The following is a 13,365-nucleotide window of genomic DNA, read 5'->3' on the forward strand; positions in this document are numbered from 1 at the left end:
GACAAAATGTCTTGTGTAGGCGTGGGTTTGTCTCCCTCTCGCTCTCTCTCCCTAAGATGTGTCCGGCATAGGCCAGGGTGCCACTCGAGGCCCAAACCAATTCTGGTTATCGCTTCTCGGCCTTTTGGCTAAGATCAAGTGTAGTATCTGTTCTTATCAGTTTAATATCTGATACGTCCCCTATCTGGGGACCATATATTAAATGGATTTTTAGAACAGGGAGATGGAAAAAGAGCTTGCTCTGTCCACTCCACGCATTGACCTGGTATTGCAGTACCTCCAGGAACGGTGCACCCCTTCTTAACCCAGTTTCCAAAAGCAGAACTCAATTCACCTGATTCATATTAGCCCGATTTAATGAATTGGAAGAAAGCATACGTCTTCATATGCACCTCAATTTGGCCCATTCACTTTTCACACTTCCTCCTTTTGTTTTTTATCTTTCACACTTTTGACTTTCTTTATTCATCCAAATAGCAAACTCATCACCACTCAACCTGACCAACTCGGCTATGTCCCCGTGCTGCAGTTCTCTGTCTTATCTAGATCATTTGCAATTGAATGGAATAGATCCCTTTTGGACAAAGTGGATTCACCTGCTGCTGCAGTGACCACAGGTGTGATAACATCTAGAATTGGCATCTGGTGCGATCTCTCCGCTTCCACTCCAAAGAAAGTTACCTGTTTATTCCTATCATGCATTGGTTTTTGGGGTTTTCTTTGAGTAATGATGATCTCTTTAGTAGTCTGTTGGCGCCCTCTCCTGGAGGAATAGTTTGCTTGCTCTTGGACATTCTAAAAGAGAGGTCATGATAGACATTGAGCTTCTGAGCTCAATTGGGGACAGTCATGGGTGATGAATGTTTGCAACCTACTGCGAAGCCTCATACCGCAATATAAGGAACGTCAAATACTAAGAAAGGGCGGCCTATGAAAGAATTACTACTTTCAATAAGTACACTTAAACGGCTAATTGGGAATAGAAAAACTGTAAAAAGCCCTCTGAGAAAGCCCCCCTCTAACCTTTGATAGTAAGCTTTTCTGTAGTCTGCCTGTTGATGTATTTTCCGTTTGAACTGTGCACAACATGAAGAGACGGAACACTGGCGGCTTGTCACAATGCCCCCCGATGACATCACAATAGCGCTGCTGCCTAGAAAACAAGCTGCGCAGAAGAAGTTGTTCTTTGGGTGGGAGGGTGGGCTAGTGGAAGGAGGGGGCAATCTCTTTTTTTCCCGGGTGGTAGGGGGATGACAGGAGAAGGGAAGCGGGTGGTGAGAAAGGTACAGAGGGCAGGGTTTGGGGGCTGGGAAGGAAAGGGAAAAGATTAGGGTTTGGGGATGATGAAAGGGCTTTCTACGGGTAAGGATGGCAAAGGGTGGCAGTGACGGAAAGTCAGGCAACCTGTCCTGTCCGTCTTTTTGTATCGTGAATTGGAAAGACTGCAAGGGGGAGGGGAGTTGCTTGCGCCCTAAAGGAGGAGTTATTCAGATTCATTGCAGTGGGCGGCGGCTGCAAAACGCACCATTCTTCTTGTTTTGGCTCTGCAAAGCAGCCTTTTCAAGGGTTGGCTTGGGTGACAAAATGTCTTGTGTAGGCGTGGGTTTGTCTCCCTCTCGCTCTCTCTCCCTAAGATGTGTCCGGCATAGGCCAGGGTGCCACTCGAGGCCCAAACCAATTCTGGTTATCGCTTCTCGGCCTTTTGGCTAAGATCAAGTGTAGTATCTGTTCTTATCAGTTTAATATCTGATACGTCCCCTATCTGGGGACCATATATTAAATGGATTTTTAGAACAGGGAGATGGAAAAAGAGCTTGCTCTGTCCACTCCACGCATTGACCTGGTATTGCAGTACCTCCAGGAACGGTGCACCCCTTCTTAACCCAGTTTCCAAAAGCAGAACTCAATTCACCTGATTCATATTAGCCCGATTTAATGAATTGGAAGAAAGCATACGTCTTCATATGCACCTCAATTTGGCCCATTCACTTTTCACACTTCCTCCTTTTGTTTTTTATCTTTCACACTTTTGACTTTCTTTATTCATCCAAATAGCAAACTCATCACCACTCAACCTGACCAACTCGGCTATGTCCCCGTGCTGCAGTTCTCTGTCTTATCTAGATCATTTGCAATTGAATGGAATAGATCCCTTTTGGACAAAGTGGATTCACCTGCTGCTGCAGTGACCACAGGTGTGATAACATCTAGAATTGGCATCTGGTGCGATCTCTCCGCTTCCACTCCAAAGAAAGTTACCTGTTTATTCCTATCATGCATTGGTTTTTGGGGTTTTCTTTGAGTAATGATGATCTCTTTAGTAGTCTGTTGGCGCCCTCTCCTGGAGGAATAGTTTGCTTGCTCTTGGACATTCTAAAAGAGAGGTCATGATAGACATTGAGCTTCTGAGCTCAATTGGGGACAGTCATGGGTGATGAATGTTTGCAACCTACTGCGAAGCCTCATACCGCAATATAAGGAACGTCAAATACTAAGAAAGGGCGGCCTATGAAAGAATTACTACTTTCAATAAGTACACTTAAACGGCTAATTGGGAATAGAAAAACTGTAAAAAGCCCTCTGAGAAAGCCCCCCTCTAACCTTTGATAGTAAGCTTTTCTGTAGTCTGCCTGTTGATGTATTTTCCGTTTGAACTGTGCACAACATGAAGAGACGGAACACTGGCGGCTTGTCACAATGCCCCCCGATGACATCACAATAGCGCTGCTGCCTAGAAAACAAGCTGCGCAGAAGAAGTTGTTCTTTGGGTGGGAGGGTGGGCTAGTGGAAGGAGGGGGCAATCTCTTTTTTTCCCGGGTGGTAGGGGGATGACAGGAGAAGGGAAGCGGGTGGTGAGAAAGGTACAGAGGGCAGGGTTTGGGGGCTGGGAAGGAAAGGGAAAAGATTAGGGTTTGGGGATGATGAAAGGGCTTTCTACGGGTAAGGATGGCAAAGGGTGGCAGTGACGGAAAGTCAGGCAACCTGTCCTGTCCGTCTTTTTGTATCGTGAATTGGAAAGACTGCAAGGGGGAGGGGAGTTGCTTGCGCCCTAAAGGAGGAGTTATTCAGATTCATTGCAGTGGGCGGCGGCTGCAAAACGCACCATTCTTCTTGTTTTGGCTCTGCAAAGCAGCCTTTTCAAGGGTTGGCTTGGGTGACAAAATGTCTTGTGTAGGCGTGGGTTTGTCTCCCTCTCGCTCTCTCTCCCTAAGATGTGTCCGGCATAGGCCAGGGTGCCACTCGAGGCCCAAACCAATTCTGGTTATCGCTTCTCGGCCTTTTGGCTAAGATCAAGTGTAGTATCTGTTCTTATCAGTTTAATATCTGATACGTCCCCTATCTGGGGACCATATATTAAATGGATTTTTAGAACAGGGAGATGGAAAAAGAGCTTGCTCTGTCCACTCCACGCATTGACCTGGTATTGCAGTACCTCCAGGAACGGTGCACCCCTTCTTAACCCAGTTTCCAAAAGCAGAACTCAATTCACCTGATTCATATTAGCCCGATTTAATGAATTGGAAGAAAGCATACGTCTTCATATGCACCTCAATTTGGCCCATTCACTTTTCACACTTCCTCCTTTTGTTTTTTATCTTTCACACTTTTGACTTTCTTTATTCATCCAAATAGCAAACTCATCACCACTCAACCTGACCAACTCGGCTATGTCCCCGTGCTGCAGTTCTCTGTCTTATCTAGATCATTTGCAATTGAATGGAATAGATCCCTTTTGGACAAAGTGGATTCACCTGCTGCTGCAGTGACCACAGGTGTGATAACATCTAGAATTGGCATCTGGTGCGATCTCTCCGCTTCCACTCCAAAGAAAGTTACCTGTTTATTCCTATCATGCATTGGTTTTTGGGGTTTTCTTTGAGTAATGATGATCTCTTTAGTAGTCTGTTGGCGCCCTCTCCTGGAGGAATAGTTTGCTTGCTCTTGGACATTCTAAAAGAGAGGTCATGATAGACATTGAGCTTCTGAGCTCAATTGGGGACAGTCATGGGTGATGAATGTTTGCAACCTACTGCGAAGCCTCATACCGCAATATAAGGAACGTCAAATACTAAGAAAGGGCGGCCTATGAAAGAATTACTACTTTCAATAAGTACACTTAAACGGCTAATTGGGAATAGAAAAACTGTAAAAAGCCCTCTGAGAAAGCCCCCCTCTAACCTTTGATAGTAAGCTTTTCTGTAGTCTGCCTGTTGATGTATTTTCCGTTTGAACTGTGCACAACATGAAGAGACGGAACACTGGCGGCTTGTCACAATGCCCCCCGATGACATCACAATAGCGCTGCTGCCTAGAAAACAAGCTGCGCAGAAGAAGTTGTTCTTTGGGTGGGAGGGTGGGCTAGTGGAAGGAGGGGGCAATCTCTTTTTTTCCCGGGTGGTAGGGGGATGACAGGAGAAGGGAAGCGGGTGGTGAGAAAGGTACAGAGGGCAGGGTTTGGGGGCTGGGAAGGAAAGGGAAAAGATTAGGGTTTGGGGATGATGAAAGGGCTTTCTACGGGTAAGGATGGCAAAGGGTGGCAGTGACGGAAAGTCAGGCAACCTGTCCTGTCCGTCTTTTTGTATCGTGAATTGGAAAGACTGCAAGGGGGAGGGGAGTTGCTTGCGCCCTAAAGGAGGAGTTATTCAGATTCATTGCAGTGGGCGGCGGCTGCAAAACGCACCATTCTTCTTGTTTTGGCTCTGCAAAGCAGCCTTTTCAAGGGTTGGCTTGGGTGACAAAATGTCTTGTGTAGGCGTGGGTTTGTCTCCCTCTCGCTCTCTCTCCCTAAGATGTGTCCGGCATAGGCCAGGGTGCCACTCGAGGCCCAAACCAATTCTGGTTATCGCTTCTCGGCCTTTTGGCTAAGATCAAGTGTAGTATCTGTTCTTATCAGTTTAATATCTGATACGTCCCCTATCTGGGGACCATATATTAAATGGATTTTTAGAACAGGGAGATGGAAAAAGAGCTTGCTCTGTCCACTCCACGCATTGACCTGGTATTGCAGTACCTCCAGGAACGGTGCACCCCTTCTTAACCCAGTTTCCAAAAGCAGAACTCAATTCACCTGATTCATATTAGCCCGATTTAATGAATTGGAAGAAAGCATACGTCTTCATATGCACCTCAATTTGGCCCATTCACTTTTCACACTTCCTCCTTTTGTTTTTTATCTTTCACACTTTTGACTTTCTTTATTCATCCAAATAGCAAACTCATCACCACTCAACCTGACCAACTCGGCTATGTCCCCGTGCTGCAGTTCTCTGTCTTATCTAGATCATTTGCAATTGAATGGAATAGATCCCTTTTGGACAAAGTGGATTCACCTGCTGCTGCAGTGACCACAGGTGTGATAACATCTAGAATTGGCATCTGGTGCGATCTCTCCGCTTCCACTCCAAAGAAAGTTACCTGTTTATTCCTATCATGCATTGGTTTTTGGGGTTTTCTTTGAGTAATGATGATCTCTTTAGTAGTCTGTTGGCGCCCTCTCCTGGAGGAATAGTTTGCTTGCTCTTGGACATTCTAAAAGAGAGGTCATGATAGACATTGAGCTTCTGAGCTCAATTGGGGACAGTCATGGGTGATGAATGTTTGCAACCTACTGCGAAGCCTCATACCGCAATATAAGGAACGTCAAATACTAAGAAAGGGCGGCCTATGAAAGAATTACTACTTTCAATAAGTACACTTAAACGGCTAATTGGGAATAGAAAAACTGTAAAAAGCCCTCTGAGAAAGCCCCCCTCTAACCTTTGATAGTAAGCTTTTCTGTAGTCTGCCTGTTGATGTATTTTCCGTTTGAACTGTGCACAACATGAAGAGACGGAACACTGGCGGCTTGTCACAATGCCCCCCGATGACATCACAATAGCGCTGCTGCCTAGAAAACAAGCTGCGCAGAAGAAGTTGTTCTTTGGGTGGGAGGGTGGGCTAGTGGAAGGAGGGGGCAATCTCTTTTTTTCCCGGGTGGTAGGGGGATGACAGGAGAAGGGAAGCGGGTGGTGAGAAAGGTACAGAGGGCAGGGTTTGGGGGCTGGGAAGGAAAGGGAAAAGATTAGGGTTTGGGGATGATGAAAGGGCTTTCTACGGGTAAGGATGGCAAAGGGTGGCAGTGACGGAAAGTCAGGCAACCTGTCCTGTCCGTCTTTTTGTATCGTGAATTGGAAAGACTGCAAGGGGGAGGGGAGTTGCTTGCGCCCTAAAGGAGGAGTTATTCAGATTCATTGCAGTGGGCGGCGGCTGCAAAACGCACCATTCTTCTTGTTTTGGCTCTGCAAAGCAGCCTTTTCAAGGGTTGGCTTGGGTGACAAAATGTCTTGTGTAGGCGTGGGTTTGTCTCCCTCTCGCTCTCTCTCCCTAAGATGTGTCCGGCATAGGCCAGGGTGCCACTCGAGGCCCAAACCAATTCTGGTTATCGCTTCTCGGCCTTTTGGCTAAGATCAAGTGTAGTATCTGTTCTTATCAGTTTAATATCTGATACGTCCCCTATCTGGGGACCATATATTAAATGGATTTTTAGAACAGGGAGATGGAAAAAGAGCTTGCTCTGTCCACTCCACGCATTGACCTGGTATTGCAGTACCTCCAGGAACGGTGCACCCCTTCTTAACCCAGTTTCCAAAAGCAGAACTCAATTCACCTGATTCATATTAGCCCGATTTAATGAATTGGAAGAAAGCATACGTCTTCATATGCACCTCAATTTGGCCCATTCACTTTTCACACTTCCTCCTTTTGTTTTTTATCTTTCACACTTTTGACTTTCTTTATTCATCCAAATAGCAAACTCATCACCACTCAACCTGACCAACTCGGCTATGTCCCCGTGCTGCAGTTCTCTGTCTTATCTAGATCATTTGCAATTGAATGGAATAGATCCCTTTTGGACAAAGTGGATTCACCTGCTGCTGCAGTGACCACAGGTGTGATAACATCTAGAATTGGCATCTGGTGCGATCTCTCCGCTTCCACTCCAAAGAAAGTTACCTGTTTATTCCTATCATGCATTGGTTTTTGGGGTTTTCTTTGAGTAATGATGATCTCTTTAGTAGTCTGTTGGCGCCCTCTCCTGGAGGAATAGTTTGCTTGCTCTTGGACATTCTAAAAGAGAGGTCATGATAGACATTGAGCTTCTGAGCTCAATTGGGGACAGTCATGGGTGATGAATGTTTGCAACCTACTGCGAAGCCTCATACCGCAATATAAGGAACGTCAAATACTAAGAAAGGGCGGCCTATGAAAGAATTACTACTTTCAATAAGTACACTTAAACGGCTAATTGGGAATAGAAAAACTGTAAAAAGCCCTCTGAGAAAGCCCCCCTCTAACCTTTGATAGTAAGCTTTTCTGTAGTCTGCCTGTTGATGTATTTTCCGTTTGAACTGTGCACAACATGAAGAGACGGAACACTGGCGGCTTGTCACAATGCCCCCCGATGACATCACAATAGCGCTGCTGCCTAGAAAACAAGCTGCGCAGAAGAAGTTGTTCTTTGGGTGGGAGGGTGGGCTAGTGGAAGGAGGGGGCAATCTCTTTTTTTCCCGGGTGGTAGGGGGATGACAGGAGAAGGGAAGCGGGTGGTGAGAAAGGTACAGAGGGCAGGGTTTGGGGGCTGGGAAGGAAAGGGAAAAGATTAGGGTTTGGGGATGATGAAAGGGCTTTCTACGGGTAAGGATGGCAAAGGGTGGCAGTGACGGAAAGTCAGGCAACCTGTCCTGTCCGTCTTTTTGTATCGTGAATTGGAAAGACTGCAAGGGGGAGGGGAGTTGCTTGCGCCCTAAAGGAGGAGTTATTCAGATTCATTGCAGTGGGCGGCGGCTGCAAAACGCACCATTCTTCTTGTTTTGGCTCTGCAAAGCAGCCTTTTCAAGGGTTGGCTTGGGTGACAAAATGTCTTGTGTAGGCGTGGGTTTGTCTCCCTCTCGCTCTCTCTCCCTAAGATGTGTCCGGCATAGGCCAGGGTGCCACTCGAGGCCCAAACCAATTCTGGTTATCGCTTCTCGGCCTTTTGGCTAAGATCAAGTGTAGTATCTGTTCTTATCAGTTTAATATCTGATACGTCCCCTATCTGGGGACCATATATTAAATGGATTTTTAGAACAGGGAGATGGAAAAAGAGCTTGCTCTGTCCACTCCACGCATTGACCTGGTATTGCAGTACCTCCAGGAACGGTGCACCCCTTCTTAACCCAGTTTCCAAAAGCAGAACTCAATTCACCTGATTCATATTAGCCCGATTTAATGAATTGGAAGAAAGCATACGTCTTCATATGCACCTCAATTTGGCCCATTCACTTTTCACACTTCCTCCTTTTGTTTTTTATCTTTCACACTTTTGACTTTCTTTATTCATCCAAATAGCAAACTCATCACCACTCAACCTGACCAACTCGGCTATGTCCCCGTGCTGCAGTTCTCTGTCTTATCTAGATCATTTGCAATTGAATGGAATAGATCCCTTTTGGACAAAGTGGATTCACCTGCTGCTGCAGTGACCACAGGTGTGATAACATCTAGAATTGGCATCTGGTGAGATCTCTCCGCTTCCACTCCAAAGAAAGTTACCTGTTTATTCCTATCATGCATTGGTTTTTGGGGTTTTCTTTGAGTAATGATGATCTCTTTAGTAGTCTGTTGGCGCCCTCTCCTGGAGGAATAGTTTGCTTGCTCTTGGACATTCTAAAAGAGAGGTCATGATAGACATTGAGCTTCTGAGCTCAATTGGGGACAGTCATGGGTGATGAATGTTTGCAACCTACTGCGAAGCCTCATACCGCAATATAAGGAACGTCAAATACTAAGAAAGGGCGGCCTATGAAAGAATTACTACTTTCAATAAGTACACTTAAACGGCTAATTGGGAATAGAAAAACTGTAAAAAGCCCTCTGAGAAAGCCCCCCTCTAACCTTTGATAGTAAGCTTTTCTGTAGTCTGCCTGTTGATGTATTTTCCGTTTGAACTGTGCACAACATGAAGAGACGGAACACTGGCGGCTTGTCACAATGCCCCCCGATGACATCACAATAGCGCTGCTGCCTAGAAAACAAGCTGCGCAGAAGAAGTTGTTCTTTGGGTGGGAGGGTGGGCTAGTGGAAGGAGGGGGCAATCTCTTTTTTTCCCGGGTGGTAGGGGGATGACAGGAGAAGGGAAGCGGGTGGTGAGAAAGGTACAGAGGGCAGGGTTTGGGGGCTGGGAAGGAAAGGGAAAAGATTAGGGTTTGGGGATGATGAAAGGGCTTTCTACGGGTAAGGATGGCAAAGGGTGGCAGTGACGGAAAGTCAGGCAACCTGTCCTGTCCGTCTTTTTGTATCGTGAATTGGAAAGACTGCAAGGGGGAGGGGAGTTGCTTGCGCCCTAAAGGAGGAGTTATTCAGATTCATTGCAGTGGGCGGCGGCTGCAAAACGCACCATTCTTCTTGTTTTGGCTCTGCAAAGCAGCCTTTTCAAGGGTTGGCTTGGGTGACAAAATGTCTTGTGTAGGCGTGGGTTTGTCTCCCTCTCGCTCTCTCTCCCTAAGATGTGTCCGGCATAGGCCAGGGTGCCACTCGAGGCCCAAACCAATTCTGGTTATCGCTTCTCGGCCTTTTGGCTAAGATCAAGTGTAGTATCTGTTCTTATCAGTTTAATATCTGATACGTCCCCTATCTGGGGACCATATATTAAATGGATTTTTAGAACAGGGAGATGGAAAAAGAGCTTGCTCTGTCCACTCCACGCATTGACCTGGTATTGCAGTACCTCCAGGAACGGTGCACCCCTTCTTAACCCAGTTTCCAAAAGCAGAACTCAATTCACCTGATTCATATTAGCCCGATTTAATGAATTGGAAGAAAGCATACGTCTTCATATGCACCTCAATTTGGCCCATTCACTTTTCACACTTCCTCCTTTTGTTTTTTATCTTTCACACTTTTGACTTTCTTTATTCATCCAAATAGCAAACTCATCACCACTCAACCTGACCAACTCGGCTATGTCCCCGTGCTGCAGTTCTCTGTCTTATCTAGATCATTTGCAATTGAATGGAATAGATCCCTTTTGGACAAAGTGGATTCACCTGCTGCTGCAGTGACCACAGGTGTGATAACATCTAGAATTGGCATCTGGTGCGATCTCTCCGCTTCCACTCCAAAGAAAGTTACCTGTTTATTCCTATCATGCATTGGTTTTTGGGGTTTTCTTTGAGTAATGATGATCTCTTTAGTAGTCTGTTGGCGCCCTCTCCTGGAGGAATAGTTTGCTTGCTCTTGGACATTCTAAAAGAGAGGTCATGATAGACATTGAGCTTCTGAGCTCAATTGGGGACAGTCATGGGTGATGAATGTTTGCAACCTACTGCGAAGCCTCATACCGCAATATAAGGAACGTCAAATACTAAGAAAGGGCGGCCTATGAAAGAATTACTACTTTCAATAAGTACACTTAAACGGCTAATTGGGAATAGAAAAACTGTAAAAAGCCCTCTGAGAAAGCCCCCCTCTAACCTTTGATAGTAAGCTTTTCTGTAGTCTGCCTGTTGATGTATTTTCCGTTTGAACTGTGCACAACATGAAGAGACGGAACACTGGCGGCTTGTCACAATGCCCCCCGATGACATCACAATAGCGCTGCTGCCTAGAAAACAAGCTGCGCAGAAGAAGTTGTTCTTTGGGTGGGAGGGTGGGCTAGTGGAAGGAGGGGGCAATCTCTTTTTTTCCCGGGTGGTAGGGGGATGACAGGAGAAGGGAAGCGGGTGGTGAGAAAGGTACAGAGGGCAGGGTTTGGGGGCTGGGAAGGAAAGGGAAAAGATTAGGGTTTGGGGATGATGAAAGGGCTTTCTACGGGTAAGGATGGCAAAGGGTGGCAGTGACGGAAAGTCAGGCAACCTGTCCTGTCCGTCTTTTTGTATCGTGAATTGGAAAGACTGCAAGGGGGAGGGGAGTTGCTTGCGCCCTAAAGGAGGAGTTATTCAGATTCATTGCAGTGGGCGGCGGCTGCAAAACGCACCATTCTTCTTGTTTTGGCTCTGCAAAGCAGCCTTTTCAAGGGTTGGCTTGGGTGACAAAATGTCTTGTGTAGGCGTGGGTTTGTCTCCCTCTCGCTCTCTCTCCCTAAGATGTGTCCGGCATAGGCCAGGGTGCCACTCGAGGCCCAAACCAATTCTGGTTATCGCTTCTCGGCCTTTTGGCTAAGATCAAGTGTAGTATCTGTTCTTATCAGTTTAATATCTGATACGTCCCCTATCTGGGGACCATATATTAAATGGATTTTTAGAACAGGGAGATGGAAAAAGAGCTTGCTCTGTCCACTCCACGCATTGACCTGGTATTGCAGTACCTCCAGGAACGGTGCACCCCTTCTTAACCCAGTTTCCAAAAGCAGAACTCAATTCACCTGATTCATATTAGCCCGATTTAATGAATTGGAAGAAAGCATACGTCTTCATATGCACCTCAATTTGGCCCATTCACTTTTCACACTTCCTCCTTTTGTTTTTTATCTTTCACACTTTTGACTTTCTTTATTCATCCAAATAGCAAACTCATCACCACTCAACCTGACCAACTCGGCTATGTCCCCGTGCTGCAGTTCTCTGTCTTATCTAGATCATTTGCAATTGAATGGAATAGATCCCTTTTGGACAAAGTGGATTCACCTGCTGCTGCAGTGACCACAGGTGTGATAACATCTAGAATTGGCATCTGGTGCGATCTCTCCGCTTCCACTCCAAAGAAAGTTACCTGTTTATTCCTATCATGCATTGGTTTTTGGGGTTTTCTTTGAGTAATGATGATCTCTTTAGTAGTCTGTTGGCGCCCTCTCCTGGAGGAATAGTTTGCTTGCTCTTGGACATTCTAAAAGAGAGGTCATGATAGACATTGAGCTTCTGAGCTCAATTGGGGACAGTCATGGGTGATGAATGTTTGCAACCTACTGCGAAGCCTCATACCGCAATATAAGGAACGTCAAATACTAAGAAAGGGCGGCCTATGAAAGAATTACTACTTTCAATAAGTACACTTAAACGGCTAATTGGGAATAGAAAAACTGTAAAAAGCCCTCTGAGAAAGCCCCCCTCTAACCTTTGATAGTAAGCTTTTCTGTAGTCTGCCTGTTGATGTATTTTCCGTTTGAACTGTGCACAACATGAAGAGACGGAACACTGGCGGCTTGTCACAATGCCCCCCGATGACATCACAATAGCGCTGCTGCCTAGAAAACAAGCTGCGCAGAAGAAGTTGTTCTTTGGGTGGGAGGGTGGGCTAGTGGAAGGAGGGGGCAATCTCTTTTTTTCCCGGGTGGTAGGGGGATGACAGGAGAAGGGAAGCGGGTGGTGAGAAAGGTACAGAGGGCAGGGTTTGGGGGCTGGGAAGGAAAGGGAAAAGATTAGGGTTTGGGGATGATGAAAGGGCTTTCTACGGGTAAGGATGGCAAAGGGTGGCAGTGACGGAAAGTCAGGCAACCTGTCCTGTCCGTCTTTTTGTATCGTGAATTGGAAAGACTGCAAGGGGGAGGGGAGTTGCTTGCGCCCTAAAGGAGGAGTTATTCAGATTCATTGCAGTGGGCGGCGGCTGCAAAACGCACCATTCTTCTTGTTTTGGCTCTGCAAAGCAGCCTTTTCAAGGGTTGGCTTGGGTGACAAAATGTCTTGTGTAGGCGTGGGTTTGTCTCCCTCTCGCTCTCTCTCCCTAAGATGTGTCCGGCATAGGCCAGGGTGCCACTCGAGGCCCAAACCAATTCTGGTTATCGCTTCTCGGCCTTTTGGCTAAGATCAAGTGTAGTATCTGTTCTTATCAGTTTAATATCTGATACGTCCCCTATCTGGGGACCATATATTAAATGGATTTTTAGAACAGGGAGATGGAAAAAGAGCTTGCTCTGTCCACTCCACGCATTGACCTGGTATTGCAGTACCTCCAGGAACGGTGCACCCCTTCTTAACCCAGTTTCCAAAAGCAGAACTCAATTCACCTGATTCATATTAGCCCGATTTAATGAATTGGAAGAAAGCATACGTCTTCATATGCACCTCAATTTGGCCCATTCACTTTTCACACTTCCTCCTTTTGTTTTTTATCTTTCACACTTTTGACTTTCTTTATTCATCCAAATAGCAAACTCATCACCACTCAACCTGACCAACTCGGCTATGTCCCCGTGCTGCAGTTCTCTGTCTTATCTAGATCATTTGCAATTGAATGGAATAGATCCCTTTTGGACAAAGTGGATTCACCTGCTGCTGCAGTGACCACAGGTGTGATAACATCTAGAATTGGCATCTGGTGCGATCTCTCCGCTTCCACTCCAAAGAAAGTTACCTGTTTATTCCTATCATGCATTGGTTTTTGGGGTTTTCTTTGAGTAATGATGATCTCTTT

The 13,365-nt window shown here is 46.2% G+C and overlaps 9 non-coding genes across 9 annotated transcripts; all 9 read left to right on the forward strand.

The window, feature by feature from the left end:
• The first annotated feature begins 108 nt into the window (after nucleotides 1-108).
• LOC142261479 (U2 spliceosomal RNA) lies at nucleotides 109-299 on the forward strand. The gene has a single exon (XR_012729110.1). It is a non-coding gene; the product is annotated as a U2 spliceosomal RNA (small nuclear RNA).
• A 1,387-nt stretch (nucleotides 300-1,686) lies between these two features.
• LOC142261601 (U2 spliceosomal RNA) lies at nucleotides 1,687-1,877 on the forward strand. Its single transcript, XR_012729198.1, has one exon. It is a non-coding gene; the product is annotated as a U2 spliceosomal RNA (small nuclear RNA).
• Nucleotides 1,878-3,264: 1,387 nt separating this feature from the next.
• LOC142261613 (U2 spliceosomal RNA) lies at nucleotides 3,265-3,455 on the forward strand. The gene has a single exon (XR_012729209.1). It is a non-coding gene; the product is annotated as a U2 spliceosomal RNA (small nuclear RNA).
• Nucleotides 3,456-4,842: 1,387 nt separating this feature from the next.
• LOC142261625 (U2 spliceosomal RNA) lies at nucleotides 4,843-5,033 on the forward strand. The gene has a single exon (XR_012729220.1). It is a non-coding gene; the product is annotated as a U2 spliceosomal RNA (small nuclear RNA).
• Nucleotides 5,034-6,420: 1,387 nt separating this feature from the next.
• On the forward strand, nucleotides 6,421-6,611 carry LOC142261637 (U2 spliceosomal RNA). The gene has a single exon (XR_012729231.1). It is a non-coding gene; the product is annotated as a U2 spliceosomal RNA (small nuclear RNA).
• A 1,387-nt stretch (nucleotides 6,612-7,998) lies between these two features.
• Nucleotides 7,999-8,189, forward strand: LOC142261486 (U2 spliceosomal RNA). Its single transcript, XR_012729116.1, has one exon. It is a non-coding gene; the product is annotated as a U2 spliceosomal RNA (small nuclear RNA).
• Nucleotides 8,190-9,576: 1,387 nt separating this feature from the next.
• LOC142261498 (U2 spliceosomal RNA) lies at nucleotides 9,577-9,767 on the forward strand. Its single transcript, XR_012729127.1, has one exon. It is a non-coding gene; the product is annotated as a U2 spliceosomal RNA (small nuclear RNA).
• A 1,387-nt stretch (nucleotides 9,768-11,154) lies between these two features.
• LOC142261510 (U2 spliceosomal RNA) lies at nucleotides 11,155-11,345 on the forward strand. Its single transcript, XR_012729138.1, has one exon. It is a non-coding gene; the product is annotated as a U2 spliceosomal RNA (small nuclear RNA).
• A 1,387-nt stretch (nucleotides 11,346-12,732) lies between these two features.
• On the forward strand, nucleotides 12,733-12,923 carry LOC142261522 (U2 spliceosomal RNA). The gene has a single exon (XR_012729149.1). It is a non-coding gene; the product is annotated as a U2 spliceosomal RNA (small nuclear RNA).
• The last annotated feature ends 442 nt before the right edge of the window (nucleotides 12,924-13,365 follow it).

The sequence above is a fragment of the Anomaloglossus baeobatrachus genome, unplaced genomic scaffold (genome assembly GCF_048569485.1).
Source record: "Anomaloglossus baeobatrachus isolate aAnoBae1 unplaced genomic scaffold, aAnoBae1.hap1 Scaffold_226, whole genome shotgun sequence".
In the NCBI taxonomy this organism is placed as follows: Eukaryota; Metazoa; Chordata; class Amphibia; order Anura; family Aromobatidae; genus Anomaloglossus; species Anomaloglossus baeobatrachus.